The sequence below is a fragment of the Mirounga angustirostris genome, unplaced genomic scaffold, assembly GCF_029215605.1.
Source record: "Mirounga angustirostris isolate CCGP_5_RB_7025 unplaced genomic scaffold, mMirAng1.0.hap1 SCAF_11, whole genome shotgun sequence".
NCBI classification, from domain to species: domain Eukaryota; kingdom Metazoa; phylum Chordata; class Mammalia; order Carnivora; family Phocidae; genus Mirounga; species Mirounga angustirostris.
The window spans coordinates 42000664-42021965 of NW_026991719.1; positions in this window are offsets into that span (position 1 = coordinate 42000664).

The following is a 21302-nucleotide window of genomic DNA, read 5'->3' on the forward strand; positions in this document are numbered from 1 at the left end:
ATCAGCCCTGGAAGTGAGATTTCCCCAAAAGAACAGAAACATCATGCCTAAAAGCATACCCCTAATAGTTCAGGAACCTCACACCATGCAAGACAGATGCCAAAAGAGTTCTGAGAATTTACACCCTAAGACAAACACCAAAACAGCTCAGAGACTTCACACACAAGTACACAAACTACAAAAACTTTAGCGGTCTCATTTCTTGGGATAAATGGCTCAGAGACTGTAGTCACTAGAAACAATACCTTAATAAGACAAAAACGTCACATCTTGGGACTGATACCCCCAAAAGGAACAGAGGCTTCACACCTGGAAATATACCCCTGACAACCTAGGGATCTCATGTCATGGGACACAGAAATCAAAGATTCTCAGAGACCTCACCCACTAGACAGACAGACAGATAGACACACACACACACACACACACACAGGTCAGAGTTCTCAAATTCTCTGTCACAAGTGCCCAAATAGTTAAGATAAATCATAATTCAGATAAAACCCCCGAAGAGCTGAGAGACCACATATTCTGGGGAATGATCTTCAGGCAGTATAAGGATCTCCCACCCAAGGTGCTGGGCTGGCTCATTTGGGAGAGCATGTGATTCTTGGTCTTGGGGTTGTGAGTTCGAGCCCCACACTGGGCAGAGAGATTATTTTTAAAAAATAAAATACTGGGGTTTTTTAAGGGAATATTATTCTGTTTTTTTTGGTAAAGATTTTATTTATTTAGTTAGTTAGTTATTTATTTAGTTAGTTAGTTAGTTATTTGACAGAGAGAAACACAGCGAGAGAGGGAACACAAGCAGGGGGAGTGGGAGAGGGAGAAGCAGGCTTCCCGGTGAGCAGGGAGCCCAATGCGGGGCTCGATCCCAGGACCACAGGATCATGACCTGAGCCGAAGGCAGACGCTCAACGACTGAGCCACCCAGGCGCCCCTATTCTTTTTTTTTTTAAAGAAGATTTTATTTATTCATTCAAGACACAGAGATACAGAGAGAGAGAGAGAGAGCACACGAGCAGGGGGAGAGGCAGAGGGAAAAGCAGGCTCCCCGCTAAGCCAGGAGCCAGACGTGGGGCTTGATCCCAGGACCCTGGGATCATGACCCGAGCCGAAGGCAGACGCTTAACTATCTGAGCCACCCACGTGCCCCTAAAATACTGGTTTTTTTTTAAAGAACCAATTGGAAATTCTAGTACCCTAAAATATAACATTTGAAATAAAAAATTATCTGGATAGGCTCAATAGCATAATAGATATGACGGGAAAATATCCATGAACTTGAAGATAGATTAATAGAAATCATTCAACTTGTTTTTCAGAGCCTGGGTGGCTCAGATAGTTAAGCCTCTGCCTTCAGCTGAGGGTTCTAAATGGGAGGGGGTGGGAGGATGGGTTGGCCTGGTGATGGGTATTAAAGAGGGCACGTTCTGCATGGAGCACTAGGTGTTATACGCAAACAATGAATCATGGATCACTACATCAAAAACTAATGATGGGGCGCCTGGGTGGCTCAGTTGGTTAAGCGACTGCCTTCGGCTCAGGTCATGATCCTGGAGTCCCTGGATCGAGTCCCGCATCGGACTCCCTGCTCGGCAGGGACTCTGCTTCTCCCTCTGACCCTCCCAACACTCCCCCCTCTCATGTGCTCTCTCTCTCTCAAATAAATAAATAAAATCTTTAAAAAAACAAAAACAAAAACAAAAAACTAATGATGTAATGTATGGTGATTAACATAACATAATAAAAAAGTTTAAGGGGCGCCTGGGTGGCTCAGATGGTTAAGCGTCTGCCTTCAGCTCAGGTCATGATCCCAGGGTCCTGGGATCGAGTCCCGCATCGGGCTCCCTGCTCCTTGGGAGCCTGCTTCTCCCTCTGCCTCTCTCTCTCTCTGTCTCTCATGAATAAATAAATAAAATCTTTAAAAAAAATAAAATAAAATAAATAAATAAATAAAAAATTTTAAGAAATGTTAAAAAATTTTAAAAAAAGAAATCATTGAACTTGAAGAACAAAGAGAAAAATATTGAAAAATGTGAGAAGACTTCAGGGACCTCTTGGACAATATTAAAATGTCTAATATTGATGCTACTGAAGTCTCAGAAAAAAAGGATAATATTGGCATGGAAAAAATTGAAGAAATAATGACCAAAACTCCTCCAAATTTGGGTGAAAGACAAGTTAACAACTCCAGAAATGCAATGATCCCCAAGCAGCATAAACTCAAAGAAAATTATGCCAAGAAATATCATAAATCAATTTGCCAAAAGAACAACATATTCTTTTTTTTAAGATTTTATTTATTTATTTGACGGAGAGATAGCGAGAGTAGGAACACAACAAGCAGGGGGAGTGGGAGAGGGAGAAGCAGTCTTCCCGCTGAGCAGGGAGCCTGATGTGGGGCTCGATCCCAGGACCCTGGGATCATGACTTGAGCCGAAGGCAGACGCATAACGACTGAGCCACCCAGGCACCCCAAAAACCAACATATTCTTCACAGAAGAAAAAACAATACAAATTCTACAATTTTCTTTCTTTCTTTCTTTCTTCTTTCTTTCTTTCTTTCTTTCTTTCTTTCTTTCTTTCTTTCTTTCTTTCTTTCTTTCTTTTTAATAGAGAGGAACTTCCTTTTTTTTCTTTTTTAAAGATTTTTTATTTGACAGAGAGAGAGACAGCAAGAGAGGGAACACTAGCAGGGGGAATGGGAGAGGGAGAAGCAGGCCTCCCACTGGGTAGGGAGCCCAATGCGGGGCTCAATCCCAGGACCCTGGGACCATGACCTGAGCTGAAGGCAGACGCTTAACCGACTGAGCCACCCAGGTGCCCCTGAAACAACATTTTTAAAGTGCTGAGAGTAAGAGTCAACCCAGAATTCCAATCAGTGAAAAGGACTTTCAGAAATGAATATAAAATAAAAACATTCTTGGGGCGCCTGGGTGGCTCAGTCGGTTAAGCGGCTGCCTTCGGCTCAGGCCCTGGTCTCAGGGTCCTGGGATGGAGCCCCACCTTGGGCTCCACACTCAGTGGGGAGTCTGCTTGTCCCTCTCCCTCTCCCTCTGCCCCTCCCCCCACTCATGATTTCTCGGTCTCTCAAATAAATAAATAAAATCTTTAAAAATAAAGACATTCTCAGATGATGGAAAATGAAGACAATATGTCAACAGCAGATGTGCTGTGCAAGAAATTATAAAGAAAAATAATACCAGAGGGAAACAGAAAATAATAAAATGGTAGCCCTAAATCCAGCCATATCAATAATAACATTAAATGTAAACAATCTACACCAGAGGTCAGCAAATGTTTGCTCTAAGGGCCAGAGAGCAAACTTTTTAGGCTGGTGGACCCTACAGGCTCTGTCGCAGCTACTCAACCCTGCTTTTGTAGACAATAGTCAATGGATAGGTGTTGTATGTGTTCCAAGAAAAAGTTATTTACAAGAATAGCCCATCAGCTTGCAGGCCATAGTTTGTGACTCCTGGCCTAAACTCATGAAAGACAGAGGTTGTTTGATTATAAACACATGTTTTAAAACAACACCCAGCGATACGCTTTCTATAATAAATCCACTTTAAGTATAAAGGTATAGATAGATGAAAAGTAAAATGATGGAAATAAGATGGAGAGAGAGATGAAGTAAAAATCAGAACAAGGAAAATTATCAGGGATAAAGAGGAACATTACATAATAAACTGGTCAACTCACCAAAAGATGAAACAATCTTTTTTTAAAAAAGATTTTATTTATTTGAGAAAGAGAGAGAGAGAGAGCACACGCACACAAGCTGGGGAGAGGGGCGGGGGAGAGGGAGAGGGAGAAGTAGATACCCCGCCGAGCTGGGAGCTCCATCCCAGGACCCTGAGGTCAGGACCTGAGTTGAAGGCAGCTGCTTAAATAACTGACTGAGCCATCTAAATCAATAAGAGATTCTCTGTAGAAATTTTCTATTGTTTCTGAAATCTCAACTAGAAGGGATTTTACTCAAAACAGCCTAATTAGCAAGCCTTTTTCATGCAAAAAAATATTGTATAAGCAAATGGAAATTTTTTTCTCTGCATTGTGATTACTTGAATTCAGTTATACCATAAAAGGTAAGGCATTTAGATCTTTCATAATATCTCTATAGTAAGTGGAGCTATTACATTTTTTTATTATTGCAGTAGATTTCATCCTGGCATTTAAAAGTTAGCTTGAAGTTTTGGAATCAGAAAATACTCTGGTAGCAATAATTTCAAGCAGTCATTTGAGCTGAAAATTAATGGTGATAGAGTGTGGAAGGCCAATACAACTTCTACTGTGATTAATTTATTTTCTTCCACTTAATTTCTTTTTTTAAATTTATTTTTAGGGGCGCCTGGGTGGCTCAGTCGGTTAAGCGTCTGCCTTCAGCTCAGGTCATGATCCCAGGGTCCTGGGATGGAGCCCCGCATCAGGCTCCCTGCTCCACGGGAAGCCTGCTTCTCCCTTTCCCTCTGCTGTTCCCCCTGCTTGTGTTCCTGCTCTCACTGTCTCTCTCTCTCTGTCAAATAAATAAATAAAATCTTTAAAAATAATAAAATAAAATTTATTTTTAACTAATCTCTACACTCACCATGGGGTTCCAAATCACAACCCTGAGGTCAAGAGTCGCATGCTCTACCTACTGAGCCAGCCAGGCGTCCCTAAATTTCTTAATGAAAATGTCATCATTTTATGAGTTTCTTTGGTACAAGTTGAAGAAATCATACATCCCCTATGCTTAGCTGTACTATGTTGGCTTATATCTGACTTCCTACCATTTTTGATATTGAATGAACAATTGGATACTGCTCAAAGAATTTCAAAAGGACTTTTCCTCATTTAGTGTCTACTGTTTAGTAAATTCACCACAAAATTTACACTGGTGTTTTAGCATTTAGGGGTTTAAACACATTAAAAATACATATGTATATATTATATATATATATATATATATATATATAATAACAACCACCACAACTGTAGTTGGATTTGATCATCTCACAGTGCGTCTGTTACACGTCAAATGCATAACAAACCATGAGCCATTGAAAGACCTGTGATCTAACAATGAATTGTGCTCAATATCTGCTGCAAATCAGGTGAACTTCACATTTACCTGTAAGGGTGAGCTGTACTTGTAAGGTGCACTTTTCCAGAACAAAGTCAGAGCTTTGGGAAGGTTTTGGAGACCCAGGCCTGCATGGATTGTTGGATGTAGAGAAGTAGAAGTGCAAAGACACTGAAGGACTTTCAGGGTGTTCCTACTCTTGCTGGAGTAAGGCTGCTGTCAACCCCCGACTTTCAGAACAGGTGGCTCAAGTGAGCGTGCTCTGTTTGGACATCGCCTAGAAGCTTGGGGTCGTCACTGATTGGCTGACTTTTCAGGAGGGCTTATCATTGATTGGCTGGCTTTGAGGACTAGGCATTTATCACCCAGGGATAATTAGATGTACTCCACAATTTGTTTATTCATTCTCTAGTGTACCTAGAGAAGTGGAATTTTTGGATTACAAAAGATGCATATCTTTAAACTTTCTTAAATAATTCCAAATGTTTTGCCAAATTGGTTGAATCATTTTTAAAATATATATATTTTTAAGTAATCTCTGCACCCAATGTTTGGCTCGAACTCACAGACTCCACTGACTGAGCCAGCCAGGCACCCCTAAGTGGTTGAATCACCTTATACTCTGACCAGCAGTGCATAAAGAATTGCCTTAAAAATAGTTTTTGTGGGCGCCTGGGTGGCTCAGTCATTAAGCTTCTGCCTTCGGCTCAGGTCATGATCTCAGGGTCCTGGGATCGAGCCCCACATCAGGCTCCCTGCTCAGCGGGGAGCCAGCTTCTCCCTCTCCCACTCCCCCTGCTTCTGTTCGCTCCCACGCTGTGTCTCTCTCTGTCAAATAAAGAAATAAATCTTTAAAAAAAAAAACAGTTTTTGTTACCATTCTGATATATGTGATGTTCGTTATTGGGATTTTAATTTGCTTTTCCCCAGTAAAAAATGAGGTTGAATGTCTTTCACAGTTTTTTAAAGATTTTTTTATTTTTTATTTATTATTATTTATTTATTTTTTAAAAAGATTTTGTTTATTTATTCATGAGAGACAGAGAGAGAGAGAGAAGCAGGCTCCCAAGGAGCAGGGAGCCCGATGCGGGACTCGATCCCAGGACCCTGGGATCATGACCTGAGCTGAAGGCAGACGCCCAACCATTTGAGCCACCCAGGCGCCCAAAGATTTTTTTAAATTTTGAAATAATCTCTACACTCAAGGTGGGGCTCGAACTCTAACCCCGAGTTCAAGAGTTGCACGTTCTACCAACTGAGCCAGCCAGATGTCCGTCTTTCACATTTATTGAACATTTGAGCATCCTCTTCTTAAGTGCCTGTTCGGATCTTTTGCCTACTTGTCTATTGAATTTCACAAGCTTGAAGTTGTGGTTGATTTGTAAATTCTCAGAAGTGTAGTCACGAGAGTGAGGCTATTACCGATTGGCTGATTTTCAGAGCATGTATACAGATCCAAAGTTATCTCCAAATGGTGATTACTTGTTCACAACTTGGGACTTTGGCCACAAAACAGACTTTCCCTTTCTTCAATATGTATGCTTAATTCTCAGTCACCCCTCTTGGTTTTCTCTCAACCAAACCTACAGGAGAGACATCCCAGTTCTTTATTTGAAGAGGTATGATTTTAAGTAGTGTTGCCATTTTAGTGATTTAAGAGCCAGTTACTGTAGCAGAAAAATAGCTCCAACTGTCAAATTTTGGTAATTCATTGAAAAAAAAATGTTGTGAAAGTAGCCATAGACAATACATAAATGAACAACAGTGGCTGTATTCTAGTAAAACTTTATTCACAGATCCTAAAATTTGAATTTCACATAATTTTCACATGTCACAAAATATTTTTTGTTCTTTTTAATCATTTTATTTTAGAATTTTTTTTAAGATTTTATTTATTTGAGAGAGTGAGAGAGCACAAGCCAGGGGGAGATGCAGAGGGAGAGGGAGAAGCAGACTTCCCACTGAGCAGGGAGCCTGATGCGGGGCTCGATCCCAGGACCCTGAGATCATGACCTGAGCTGAAATCAAGATTTGGATGTTTAAGTGATTGAGTCACCCACGTGTTCCAGAGCTTTTTACCTTTTAAAATGATTTTTTAAAGGTTTTATTTATTTGAGAGAAAGCATGAGTGGGGGGAGGGGCAGAGGGAGAGGGAGAAGCAAACTCCCTGCTGAGCAGGGAGCCCGACACGGGGTTCCATCCCAGGACCCTGAGATCATGACCCGAGCCAAAGGCAGACGCTTAATGACTGAGCCACCCAGGCATCCCTAAAATGATTTAAAAAACACAAGAAACAACAGGTGTTGGCAAGAATGTAGAGATAAAGGAAGCCCCATGCACTGTTGGTGGGAATGCAAGTTGGTACAGCCACTCTGGAAAACAATGTGGAGGTTCTTCAAAAAATAAAAAAATAGAACTACCCTCCAATCCAGTAATTGCACTACTGGGTATTTACCCAAAGTCTACAAAAGCACTAATTTGAAGGGATATATGCACCCCTATATTTTTTGCAACATTATTTACAATAGACAAATTATGGAAGCAGCTCAAGTGTTCATTGATTGGTGAATTGATAAAGAAGATGTGGTATATTATATATATATATATATATATATATATATATATATATATATATATATATATATACACACACACACACACACATACATACACACAATGGAATATTACTCAGGCATAAAAAAATGAAAACTTGCCATTTGCAACAGTATGGATGGTTCTAGAGAGTATAATGCTAAGCAAAATAAGTTAGAGAAAGACAAATACCATATGATTTCACTCATATGTGGAATTTAAGAAACAGAACAAAGGAACAAAGATACAAAAAACACAAACCAAAAACAAGACTCTTAACTATAGAGAACAAACTGGTGGTTGCCAGAAGGGAAGTAGGTGGGAGGATGGGTGAAATAGGTGAAGGGGGATTAGGAGTCCACTTATCTTTTTTTTATATAAAGATTTTATTTATTTATTTGAGAGAGAGAATGAGAGACAGAGAGCACGAGAGGGAAGAGGGTCAGAGGGAGAAGCAGACCCCCCGCTGAGCAGGGAGCCCAATGTGGGACTCGATCGCGGGACTCCAGGATCATGACCTGAGCCAAAGGCAGTCGCTTAACCAACTGAGCCACCCAGGCGCCCAGGAATCCACTTATCTTGATCAGCACTGAATCATGTGTGGACTTGTTAAATCACTGTGCCCTTGGGTGTCTCAGTTGGTTAAGCATCCGATTCTAGATTTCAGCTCAGGTCATGATCTCAGGGTCCAGGGATGGAGCCCCACATCGGGCTCCTCACTGGGCACAGAGCCTGCTTAGGATTCTCTCTCTCCCTCTGCCCCCCCCCCCCCCCCGCTTGCACTCTCTGTCTCTCTCTAAATAAATAAACTCTTAAAAGAAAAGGTAAAAAGCTCTTACCTTTCTTAGCTCAAGGCCATGCAGAAACAGGTAACAGGCTAGATTTGGCCCATGGGTCATGGTTTGCTGGCCCTGAAACAGAACATGGCCAGAACCACAGAAGGCCGAGGTGGGCCCCTTCCCTGGCATGTCGTTCTCTCTTCCCAAAGAGGACCACCCCCCTGACTTTCATGGTCATGATTTCCTTGCTTTTCTTGCTCTTTACCACCCACACTGTGAACCTAAACAGCAGAGTTCCGTTTTGCCTGCTTTGAACAGTATATAAAGGAATTAAAATACATCATGTATGTTTTGTGTCTTACTTTTTTTCCTCAACATTATGTCTGTGAAGTACCTGGACGTTGTGCGTAGCTGTAACCTGCTCATTCCCATCACTTTGTAGTACTCTATTGGTAGATATCCCGCAAGCAGTTTATCTATTCTCTTAGCGTGCATCAAGGAGTGTAATTTCTGGGTCACAGAAGACACATACCGTATGCATTCCTAAAGAATTCCAAATGGTTTTCCAAAGTGGTTGCATCCGTTTACACTCCCACCAACCGTGCATAAAGTATTACACTAAAAAAATCGTTTTACTAATACGATATTATTGTAAGGTTCCTCTTCATAGTTTTAATTTTCTTTTCCTTGATGAATAATGAGGCTGACCATCCTTCACGTATTTATTGGACATTTGGGCATCCTTTTCTGTAGTGTGCCACTTGAAATCTTTGCCTCCTTTTCTAGTGGCAGCAAAGGATTTTTTTTTTTAAGATTTTATTTATTTATTGGAGAGAGAGAATGGAGAGCAAGTGAGAGTACGAGCAGGGGAGGGGGCGGCAATCAGAGGGAGAAGCAGACTCCCCACTGAGCAGGGAACCTGACGTGGGGCTCAATCCCAGGACCCCAACATCATGACCTGAGCCAAAGACAGATGCTTAAACGACTGAGCCACCCAGGGGCCCCAACGGCAAAGGATTAAAACAAAACAAAAACAAAACAAAACAAACACATAACTAGTGATCAACTTTAAAAAGTAAAGACTCAGGCACCTGGGTGGCTCAGTTGGTTAAGCGACTGCTTTCGGCTCAGGTCATGATCCTGGAGTCCCAAGATCGAATCCCACGTCGGGCTCCCTGCTCAGCAGGGAGTCTGCTTCTCCCTCTGACCCTCCCCCCTCTCATGCTCTCTCTCTCTATCTCATTCTCTCTCTCAAATAAATAAATAAAATCTTTTTTAAAAAATAAAAAAAGTAAAGACTCTCTACTAATTTGCAGTATCTGGCTACTGCTGGGATATTGGAAGATCTGGCCACCCATACAACAGCAATGGGTGGGAGCATGGTAGGGTCTCCTCCTCTAGATAAGGCATGAGGTCACCAATGTCCCCTGTGCCCACTGCCAGGACGGCTTTGATCATGAAACGGTTTGGGACATGCTGGGGAAGCCACCCTGGACTCCTTCCCCTGCCAACTGGACTCTCCACAAACCTAGAGAGGTCAGGGAGAAATGTAAGCAAGTGTTTCCCAGATGACAGCTAGAGAGGAGGTTGGCACTAACTCCCACATTCCTCATGCCCAGCATAAAGCAATGGCTCTCAAGCAGGTCCTGGAGCCTCTCCACGTGGCCTGCTCCCACCCAGACACTCATATCTCCCTCGATGCCCCAGGGCCCTGCATGCCCCTGACCTCACCATTGTACAAGGAGTCCCAGCTGTACGGCCAGGCTGTGATGGGTAAGTATTTTCTCAATTTAAATAAAAGTCCTAATGGGAATATTGGCAGCTTAGATTCTCATTTAAAAATTGAGCCGGGGGGGCACCAGGGTGGCTCAGTCGTTAAGCGTCTGCCTTCAGCTCAGGTCATGATCCCAGGATCCAGGGATTGAGCCCCGCATCGGGCTCCCTGCTCTGCAGAGAGCCTGCTTCTCCCTCTCCCACTCCCCCTGCTTCTGTTCCTCTCTCGCTGTGTCTCTCTCTCTGTCAAATAAATAAAATCTTTAAAAAAATGAAAATAAAAATAAAATTGAGCCATATTGGGGTGGCTGGGTGGCTTAGTTAAGCATCTGACTCTTAATCTCAGCGCAGGTCTTGATCTCAGGGTTGTGAGTTCAAGCCGCACATTGGGCTTCATGCTGGGCATGGAGCCTACTTTATTTATTTATTTTTTTTTAAGATTTTATTTATTTATTTGAGAGAAAGAGAGAAAGAGAGCACAAGCAGGGAGAGGGACAGAGGGGGAGTGGCAGAGGGAGAGGGAGAAGCAGGATCTCCGTTGAGCAGGGAGCCTGACATGGGGCTCGATCCCAGGATCCCGGGATCACGACCTGAGCCAAAGACAGACGCTTAACTGACTGAGCCACCCAGGTGCCCCTGGAGCCTACTTTAAAATTTTTTTTTTAATTGAGCCATATTCTCATTAATAGAAATGTCTAAAAAAAAAAAATCCATTAAAATTCCGTAAACCTCAGTTAATGGGAAGAGCCAGAAAGGGTTCGGCTTAGTTTTGTATCTGTAAAAGTAATACTAGCAACTTTTAAACAAATGATTAAATGCTTTTTTGTTACTTATAAAAGGCTCTCTGAAGATAGGGAGGGGCCATCATAGAGATGAGGGCCAAAAATCAAATGTGATTCTTCCAGAAGAAAACAGATTTGATGGACTATATCCTAGATAGGAAGACAGAATGCTTTCCACATATTCCTGATCTCGGTGCTTCTAGGCCATGTTCTGGAATGGAATCTGGAGATCTGCATTCTGACTGTGACCTTGGCCAAGTCATGTGCTCCCCATGAGCCTTCGTTCTTCCTTCTGTCAAATGAGGAGTCAAAAGCACCATTCTGATCCATCACAGGTTTCACAGGTTTGTCGGGAGGTCACAAGACGGTGAAGATGAAGGATCTTTAAGGAACTAACTCAGCTCTCTCTGAACAGAAGACATTTTAAAATTATTATCACATAGAAGTTTCTTTTTTAAAAAAAGAAAAAAAAGATTTTATTTATTTATTTGACAGAGAAAGACACAGAGAGAGAGAGAACAGAAGCAGGGGGAGCGGGAGAGGGAGAAGCAGGCTCCCGGCTGAGCGGGGAGTGCGATGCGGGGCTCGATCCCAGGACCCTGAGATCATGACCTGAACCGAAACTAGATGCTTAATGACTGAGCCACCCAGGCGCCCCATAGATGAAAACTTAAAAAAATCCCTCTAGGGGCGCCTGGGTGGCCCAGTCAGACATCCGCCTTCAGCTAAAGTCATGATCCCAGGGGCTTGGGGTTGGGGCCCCACGTGGGGCTCCACGCTCAGAGCGGAGTCTGCTCCAGATTCTCTCCCTCTGCCTCTGCCCCTCCCCCTGCTCTCTCAAATAAAATTTTAAAAAATAAAATAAAATAAAAGCTCCTCTAAATCCTAACATCAAGAAATAACCAAGTAACCATTTTTTCTTACCATGTTCCTCTGCACATGCACAAGGAGGCAGATTGGCGGGTGGAGAGAATCAGCAAGAGGGAAAGAAAGAAAAGCAGTTTCTGTGAAGGGGCTGGCACTATACATGGTAGTTTAAGTAAAAGGTGTTGAGCTTTTCTTCAATTAAATTAACAGAAGAAAGGGTGCCTGGGTGGCTCAGTCGGTTAAGCGTCTGCCTTCGGCTCAGGTCATGATCCCAGGGTCCTGGGATCGAGCCCCACATCGGGCTCCCTGCTCAGTGGGGAGCCTGCTTCTCCCTCTCTCTCTGCCTCTGCCGCTCCTGCCTGTTCTCTCTCATGTTCTTTCTCACTCTCTCTCTCAAATAAATAAATAAAATCTTTAAAAAAATTAACAGAAGAAAAATAAATGGATGCTGTATTAGTTTCTTTTTGCCACTATAACAAATTATAGCAAATGTAGTGACTCAAAACAACACAGATTTACTACCTTCCAGTTCTGGAAGTCAGAAGTCTGGCACAGGTCTCAGTGGCTCCAATCAGGGTGTTAGCAGGTCTGCGGTTCCCTTCTAGAGGCTCCAGGGGACACTCTGTTTTCTTGCCTCTTCCAACTTCGAGAGGCCCCTGCATCCCTTGGCCCATGGCCTTCTTCCTCCATCTTCAAAGGTAGCAACCTTAGTTGGGCTTTTCTCATATCACATCACTCCTGCCTTCTTCTTCCACTTTTAAGGACCCTTATGAGCATATTGGCTCCACCAGATAACCCAGGATAATTGTCTTATTTTAAGGTCAGCTGATTAGCAACTTTAATTCTCTTTTGCAGTGTAACTTAACATTCACAGGTCTCAGGAATTAGGACGTGATCATCTTTGAGGGTCGGGGCATTATTCTGCTGGCCACATATGCAAAATGTAAAAAACTGCCAAACCTCCACTAAAGTTGTCATCACAACATCCTCTACATTTAAATTTTTCGTAATTTTCTAAGCAAAAAAAAAAAAAGATTATGAGAAACCTTTATCAGTTAAGATGCTTTTTTCTGCAAGTAACGGAAATCAACTTGAACCAGCTTGACCAATTAAGAGAATAGATGGGGCGTGCCTGGGTGGCTCAGTCGTTAAGCGTCTGCCTTCTGCTCAGATCACAATCCCAGGGTCCTGGGGTCAAGTCCCGCATCGGGCTCTTTGCTCAGCCGGGAGTCTGCTTCTCCCTCTCCCTCTGCCACTCCCCCTGCTTGTGTTCTCTCTCTCTCTGTGTCAGATAAATAAATAAAATATTTAAAAGAGAGAGAATAGATGAACTCACAAAAAGAGGAAGTGGTTTCAGGTTGGTTCAATGCCGTCTCAGAAGCCCCAGATTCCTCCTACCCCTTTCCAGTGCAGCATCCTGAGGCTCGCAGTACTTCTCGGTGCTTATAATAACTAACCTACTATTTCGAGTGGAGGAAAAGGTGGGATGGGGGGGGGTGGTTCCCAGGGAGGCCAAGTCACTGGCCCAAGGCCATCCCACCAGTGAGCGGCAGAGTTGAGATTGCAGGCCAGGCTGTCCAACCATTGCCCCGCCAGGCTCTTAACCATTGTCAGTCCACACTGACGGGTGCTGGTGGGGGCACTCTGGCCCGGAGGCCTGCCTTCCTGAGGGAGTGAGTGGGAGCTGGCTGCCCATGTCTCCAGGCCTGGTGAAAGGCTGCATTTCTCAGCCACAGGCCGGCCTTTAGCCTGTCCATTCTGCATGACTAGGGAGCCGCATGGCCCACCAACCACGGGCACATGGTCAGGCTGCCTTTTGCCTTCTCTCCCCTCTGCCTGGCTGGGCTAGCCTGGGCCTCTGGAAGCCAGAGTGGTGCTGAGGATGGAGCAGGCTCCACCTGGAACCTCGCCAGGCCCAGGGTCTAGAGAGGAGCTGGGAGGAGAAGGCTTGTACCCCCACAGGCCTCAGTTCAGCGTCCTGAGCAACCTGCCCACCGATGTCCCGCCCGCCATCCTAAAAGGCTCGGTCGCTCCCACATTGCTATTGTGGGTTCCCATTTCCAAGTGCTCTACACATGCTGTTCCTCCCTCCTGCTGGCTTATTTTGTCTCTTTTTCTTCTGCCCAGTTAACTCCCTATCCCTCAGATGTCGACTGAGATGTCACCGCCCTGAGGACTGCTTCCTGGCGCCCACCACTGTGGTGGGCTGAATAATGGTCCTCCAGAAGGTGTCCAGTTCCTAATCCCTGGAACCTGTGAATGTTCACTTATGTGGCAAAAAAAAAAGGACTTAGCAGGTGTGATTAAGTTAAGGTTCCAGGAGTGCCTGGGTGGCTCAGTTGGTTAAGTAACCAACTCTTTATTTCGGCTCAGGTCATGATCTCAGAATTGTGGGATCATGCCTGGTATCAGGCTCCACACTGGGTGTGGAGCCTGCTTAAGATTCTCTCTCTTCCTCTCCCTCTGCTCCGCTCCCCCCAAAAAGTTAAGGGTCCATGATGGGGAAATTATCTTGATTATCCAGGCAGGACCTAAATGTAACCACAAATGTCTTTGTAAGAGGGTAGCCGAGGGGGATTTGAGACAGAAGCAGAGAAGACGGGGTGCCCGGGTGGCTCAGTTGGTTAAGCGTCTGCCTTCAGCTCAGGTCATGATCCACCGCAGACCTTCCAAGCAATAGATCTTCGACGCTTCTCTTCCTCAGGCATCCCGGGTCCCCATGAAAAGAATCAGTCTATGGGGTCTTACGTGGCAATTAAAAGTGAAGCCCAGGGTGCCTGGGTGGCTCAGTTGGTTAAGCGACTGCCTTCAGCTCAGGTCATGATCCCAGAGTCCCGGGATCGAGCCCCGCATCGGGCTCCTTGCTCAGCGCGGAGCCTGCTTCTCCCTCTCCCTCTGCCCCTCTCCTGCTTTCTCTCTCTCAAATAAATAAAATCTTTATGAAAAAAAAAAAGTGAAGCCCAGTGCTCACTTTGGTGGCACAGATACTAAAAGTGAGGCCCGCATTTGAGAGCCTGTCCTGTGGGTGGCACAGGTGTGTTAAAAGATAAACTGATAAACTGAGGCACGCTTAAATTTTCGGTTTCTTGGAGCCTAAGGCAACAGGAACTGGGCAGCGCCAAACCGGAAGTGGTGAGGAGAGCTCCGGACAGGAGCTGGGGGCAAGTCTTTCCTAGGGCAGATGGGAAGCGAAGGGAGGAGGTTATTTGATTGGCTAGAACTGAAGCAGTGGCCTTACCGGGAGAGCCTAGTTGCCTGTTTGTGATGGTTGTTCTGACATTTCGATTTCTTGGATACAAGTGCATTGCTCCGGCTTAGGTTTCGGTTTGCTTACTGAGGCTACTGAGGTATCAGAACCACCTTGGTCTCACGGCCTCCTTGGCTAAGTACTTTTGTTTTTTTAAGATTTTATTTATTTATTTGACAGAGAGAGAGACACAGCGAGAGAGGGAACACAAGCAGGGGGAGTGGGAGAGGGAGAAGCAGGCTCCCCGCCGAGCAGGGAGCCCAATGTGGGGCTCGATCCCAGGACCCTGGGATCATGACCTGAGCCGATGGCAGATGCTTAATGACTGAGCCACCCAGGCGCCCTGCAAGTGAGGGTTTTTAAGGGGAAATAATCAGAGATGAGGGGCTTGAGGTCATGGGTTCTTCTGAAGGGTCATTGATTGGGTCAACCTCAAGATTGAATGACTTGTCTTTCTGGCACTGGTCTGTCTGGTTTTTTTTGTTTTACTTTTTATTTTATTTTATTTTATTTTTTTATTTTTTATTTATTTTTATTTATTTATTTTATTTTTTTAAAGATTTTATTTATTTATTTGAGACAGAGAGAATGAGAGACAGAGAGCATGAGAGGGAGGAGGGTCAGAGGGAGAAGCAGACTCCCCGCTGAGCAGGGAGCCCGATGCAGGACTCGATCCTGGGACTCCAGGATCATGACCTGAGCCGAAGGCAGTCGCTTAACCAACTGAGCCACCCAGGCGCCCTTTTTGTTTTACTTTTTAAAGATTTTATTTATTTATTTGTCAGAGAGAGAGCGAGTGGGGGAGGGAGAAGCAGGCTCCCTACTGAGCAGGGAGCCCGATGAGGGACTCAATCCCAGGACCCTGGGATCATGACCTGGGCCGAAGGCAGCCACTTAATGACTGAGCCACCTAGGCTCCCCTCATTCGCACTTTTTAAATTAGATTTGTGCAGTGGCTAACACACAGTACGCTCTTTTTTAAGAATTTATTTATTTATTTGACAGAGAGAGACACAGCGAGAGAGGGAACACAAGCAGGGGGAGTGGGAGAGGGAGAAGCAGGCTACCCACGGAGCAGGGAACCCAATGCGGGGCTCGATCCCAGGACCCTGGGATCACGACCTGAGCCGAAGGCAGATGCTTAACGACTGAGCCACCCGGGTGCCCCTTGTCTAAGTACTTTTAACAGGTGGTATTCAAACTTTGCCCTCTTAATCAGGGTCACCAAATGGACAGCTCTAGCATCATTCAGTCCCCGTCCTGTGTGACATCATGAACGGGCACACCCTTGTGTGAGATGCCAGAAGCGTCCCCATCCCAGTGTATAACCCCAGGAGTGCCCACCCCCCAAGTGTGTGAACCAACAGTGTCCACACCCTAGACTATGATAGTGAGTGTTCAACGTGAGTGACCCCAGAGGTGTGTGACCAGCGTGTGTGACCCCAATAGTGTCCAAATACCCATTTGCGTGACTGCAGGGGTGTCCACACCCAGTCTGTGTGACCCAAGAGAATTCGCATCCTGGTTTGTTTGACCCCAAGGCCATCCACACCACAGTCTGTGACCTCAGCAGTGTCCACTCCCAAGTCTATACCAGGGACTGTCCCACAACTACTCTGTGTGACCACAGGAGTGTCTACACCTCAGTTTCTGGCCTGAGAGGTGCCAACGCATCACTTATTGGACTAAAGAACTGTCCCCCCACCTCAGTCACGACAATCCCAGGAGTGTCTCCTCCTCGGTCTCTATAACACCATAGATGTTCACACCCCAATCTGTGCAACACAAGGAGTGCCCAATCCACAGTGTGTGTGATTTCAGGAGTCTCCACTCCCCAGTGTGTTTAATGTCAAGAGTGTCCCAAGCTCCCTCTGTGTGACCCCAGAGATTTCTACTCTCCAGTGTGTGTGATGGACACCTTGGAGTGTTCACACCTCTGCATGACCCTGTGTCTGTCCACACTCCAGTGTGACTCCAGGAATGTCCAAACCTCCATCTTGGTGACCCCATGTCTGTCCACACCTGCTCATTCTTACCTCATAGTTGTCTACACCTTAGGCTGTCTGAGCCCAGAAGGGCCCACATCCCAGTCTGAGTGATCCCAAAAGCTCCACAATCCAATCTGCTATCTGACCTCTGGGATGGACACACCCTGATACGTGTGACCCTGTGAATGTCTACTAGCCAGGCTGGGTGACTCAGGAGTGTCTCCTCCTTAGCATGTGTGACTCTAGAAGCTTCCACACACAAATCTGTTTGTAGGACCGCCCACACCCCAGTTTGTCTGACTACAATAGTGTCAACACACAGGTCAATCTGACTCCAGAAATGTCTACAATCCACTCTGTGTGACCCCAAGAGTGTGCAGTCTCCAGTGTGTGTGATTCCAGGAGTATCCACTCCCTAGTGTGTGTGACTTCTGGACTGCCCAAACCCCTGTCGGAGTAACCCAAGGCTGTCCACTCCCCAGTGCATGCTACCTCGTGTGGTGGCCACATCCCTGTCTCTGTGACCCCCCCCCCCCAGGGTGTCCGCAAAACAGTCTCACAATTCCAAGACAGTACTGGATTCCTCAGTGCCACTGCTCCAGCCCGCCTTCTGTGGGTGTGACTTGCGAGGGGCTCCTCATGCCTAATTCAGTGGACCATTGTCCCTAGCTCCCGCCCACTCCATTAAGTGGCCTCTCTAATCCTATTTCCCCTCACTCTCTCCAGGGGACCACTGAATTGCCATATCCTCCTCCCCGACCACACACACATATCTGTCCACATCCCCAAAGAGACCGTCCGAGCCCCAGACCCTGCGGATCTCAGAGAGAGCCAAGGCCAATGGGGCCAGCCTCCTGCCACAGACTCCGCCCCGCAGGGAGGAGTGGAAAGAAAGCCAATAGAGGCACCGCTGATGGGAATAAAACCTTCCAGAATCTTGTGAAACATCTAGGGAAATCAACTTTGTACACCCTCTTCTTCCCCAACTAGAATGTAGGCTCCACGTGGGCAAGGACATTTGTCCCATCCAGTTCTTTGATGTCTCTTCAGCACCTAGGACAGCACTTGCTACACAGAACACGCTCCTTAGGTGTTTGGCGCATGAATGAACCCTCTGACGCAGCAATTCCACTTCTAACTCCATCTAACACGTACACACATTCTCCGAGCTGTGTGCACAAGGCTGGTAGGAGCGAACAATTGGGACAACCTTATAAATCTGCACATAGAGCCGATGCCTATTGCAGAGTGAAAGAAATGCTGGGGCTGGGCGCCTGGGTGGCTCAGTTGGTTAAGCGACTGCCTTCGGCTCAGGTCATGATCCTGGAGTCCCGGGATCGAGTCCCACATCAGGCTCCCTGCTGAGCAGGGAGTCTGCTTCTCCCTCTGACCCTCCCCCCTCTCATGCTATCTCTATGTCATTCTCTCTCTCAAATAAATAAATAAAATCTTCAAAAAAAAAAAAAGAAATGCTGGGGCTTAGTGTTCTACCACAGGGCACCCGCTGCACATGAGGCAGGATGGGTGGGACGTGTGGGTGCTTATGGGGGTGGGGGTGCCTTCTGCAGGACAGGCCATTGACAAGGAAAAGCAGGTGGGAGTTAGTCATGGTGACGTGTGTGTGTGTGTGTGTGTGTGTGTAAGGAAACACCAGAAACTGACCTGAGTGGTAATTTTTGGAGTATGGAGGTGGAAATGACCTTGTAGTCCATATATGGATATACTGTTGAAACCTTTTATTCAAACCTATATTCATGTGTTATAAAGGAAAATCATATGCCAAAATCAATATGCATAGCATAGAGAACTTGTACGTATGTGTGGGGGGGGGGGCTCTTGGGGTGTGCCTAGGAACAAGAATCTCAAACTCACATGCCCCAGGGGCTGGACCAGTAACCCCCAAGAGAGAGGGAACTCGGTTCAGGGTAAGGTCAGCAGCAGTGGGACTGATGAATGGTCCCTGCCTCTCAGCAGTGCAAGGAGAGGGCATGGTAAGGGATGGATGGGGATGGGGAAAACCTCAAAGCTCATACACCAAAAGAACTCAGAAACATTGCACCCCGGGACACAGAACACTTAATAGCTTAAGAGATCTTGGCTCAGAAACAGACCCCCAAGTCAGTGGTCATACCCTAACTCAGACAGCTTTCAACTTCACACCCTGGACACAAACTCTGACTCCCAAACAGATCAGCGCTCTCACACTCTGGGGACACAAGCCTACATAGACCAGAGACCTCACACCCTAGAATAAAAGATCCCCTCACCGTACTTGGGATGGGCATTTTTTTTATTATTACAAAGTAAGCCCTTATACATACACCTTGTAATGGACTGAGAGTTTGTGTCCCCCCAAATTCATATGTTGAAGTCCCAGCCCCCAGTGTGATGGTATTAGGAGGTGAAGCCTTTGCAGGGTGGGGGTGATTAGGGTTTCGATGAGGTCATGAGGGTGGGGTCTTCAATATGGGATTAGTACCCTTACAAGAAGAGACCAGAGGGCGCCTGGGTGGCTCAGTTGGTTAAGCGACTGCCTTCGGCTCAGGTCATGATTCTGGAGTCCCTGGATTGAGTCTCGCATTGGGCTCCCTGCTCAGCAGGGAGTCTGCTGCTCCCTCTGACCCTCCCCCCTCTCATGTGCTCTCTCTCTCATTCTCTCTCTCAAATAAATAAAATCTTTAAAAAAAAAAAAAAAGAAGAAGAAGAGACCAGAGAGCCTGCTCTTTCTCTCCGCCATGTGAGGACACAGAGAGAAGGTGGTCATCCTCAAGCCAGGAAGAGAGACGTCACCAGCACGTCACCTTGCTGGCACCCCGATCTCAGACTTCTGGCCCCCAGAACGGTGAGAGAATTAATTTCTGTTGTTTAAGCCCCCCGGTCTGTGGTACTTTGTTATGGTGGCCTGAGCCGACGAAGTCAGACCTCAAGCTTGTACTTTCGGGGTCCTGAGTTTTCTATCAGAGTCCTTGCACTCGCACCGCCTACCTCTGTCACCACCAGCATTCCTCAGCCCGAGGCCCTCCCATTCGTGCCCCTTGATCTCAGGGCACTGAGCCAGAGGGTTGTCTGGAGGCTCCAGGGCAAGGACACCTTGCCTGCCATGCTATGCCGTCTGCCCTCCAGGAGCCAGCCAGGATGTAGGGCAGAACTTCCCAGAAGCAGGTGAGTGGGGTGGTCCCGGGGGCCTGGGGCACGGGTGTTCACACCAAGGTTGGGGATCCCCCAGCCCAGGCCTGCTAACCTGCTTCCCTTCTTTGTGGACTATCCTGGGGTGCTGACATCCATTATTCCGTCCTCCTGTCTCTTCCGCTTTCAAAGACAAGCAGAGGGCAGCAGAGGGACACGGAAAGACCCTGTTGCACTGTGGTCAGACACCAACATGCCTGCAAGAATGGGCCTGGGCTGAGGGCTGACTGCTCCACCCCCTCAGGGTGGATCCAGGAATGTCAGGATGGGGCAGTGTGGGAAGGGACCAGGAAACCGGGCACTGACCTTGAGGTTCATCCTGAAGGAAACCTTGAAGAGGGTTCTGTAAAAAACAGGAGGCAGGAGGGAGGGCATCATGTTCTGGGCACTCTGTTAGAGAGTGTTATTGTGAGGAATAAAATGTATTTCGTGTAGTGCTTAGAATCAGGGCTTGGCACAGAGTAAGCCTTATATGATTACTATGTCCTGAGGATCCTTTTATTTTTTTTTTAAGATTTTATTTATTTTTTGACAGAGAGAGAGAGAGACAGCGGAAGAGGGAACACAAGCAGGGGGAGTGGGAGAGGGAGAAGCAGGCTTCCTGCAGAGCAGGGAGCCCGATGCGGGGCTCGACCCAGGACCTGAGCCGAAGGCAGATGCTGAACGACTGAGCCATCCAGGTGCCCCAGCAAGGATCCTTTTATAAACCAGCCTCCCTAATGTCACCTCAACAACCCTGAACTATCTGTCCCTTGCCTTCCCTGCCTGTTCAGCCTCACTCACTCTTGGATTTTAAACCACACTAGCATTCTTCTGGTTCTTTAAGAGAACCAGCCCTGCTCATCCTTGAATTTGTGAGGTTGGAGCTCCTTGTCTGCAAAACAGGATCTGCAGGAGTGAGTCTGAGCTGGCAGGGCATTGAGAAATGGGAGAAATGGGTTGAGTTGATTTCCAATATACTACCAAAATTCAAGGAAGGGGTGCGGCTAAAGCAGTGCATAGGGGGAAATCTATAGTTCTAAA